This window comes from Schistocerca gregaria, chromosome 6 (assembly GCF_023897955.1).
Source record: "Schistocerca gregaria isolate iqSchGreg1 chromosome 6, iqSchGreg1.2, whole genome shotgun sequence".
In the NCBI taxonomy this organism is placed as follows: domain Eukaryota; kingdom Metazoa; phylum Arthropoda; class Insecta; order Orthoptera; family Acrididae; genus Schistocerca; species Schistocerca gregaria.
In genome coordinates, this window is record NC_064925.1 from 319,771,721 (window position 1) to 319,772,639 (window position 919).

Sequence of the window (919 nt, forward strand, 5' to 3'; positions counted from 1 at the left end):
CCACCTTCTGAAGAAGACAAATTTATATTTGTCGAAACCTAGGTAAAGAATTCTTTATCCATTGCAACTGGTCGGCTGTTTATAATTTTATTATATAAGAAACATTCACCTGTACTTCAGGTAAAGAAACAAGTACAAATCACATGCAGCGAGGCCAGGACAACAAAATACGTGCACAAGACTCCTCACAAGCAGATGCGAACAGTTCCGGCGTGCCGCGCGCCATATGTTGCACGGCACAGCTGCGGGGACAGCCTGTCGTCGTGAGGTAAACAAAGTCCCGGACACAGCGTGTCTTGGCGTTTGTTTTGAATAGGTCGAAGCTGTCGTCGTGTCTCACAGTAAACAGAATCTGTAGCCGGCAGTCATGGTCAAGGGACAAACTTGCTGCCTCGTAAAGAAGGTGCGACCACCATGTTGGGGAAGGGGGTTCTCACTGAGCACATTAATATATCTACAGAAGTGAAACATAGATTGTGGGAAAACCGGCGAAACATTTGATGTGGTGTTACAGAAGAATGCTGAAAATCAGGTGGACCGATAAGGTAAGGAGCGTGGAGGTTATTCGTAAAATCGGCGAGGAAGGGAATATATGGAAAACACTGACATGACCAAAGGGCAAGATGTGCCGGTCCTAATGGACGAGCGGTTCTAGCCGCTACAGTCTGGAACCACGCGACCGCTACTGTCGCAGGTTCGAATCCTGCCTCGGGCTTGGATGTGTGTGATGTTCTTGGATTAGTTATGTTTAAGTAGTTCTAAGTTCTAGGGAACTGATGACCACAGAAGTTAAGTCCCATAGTACTCAGAGCCATTTGAACCAAGGGGCAGGATGACACGACATCTGTTCAGACATCACGGGATATTGTATGTGGTACTATATGGAGCTGTAGAGGGTAAAAACTCAAGAAGACAGAGA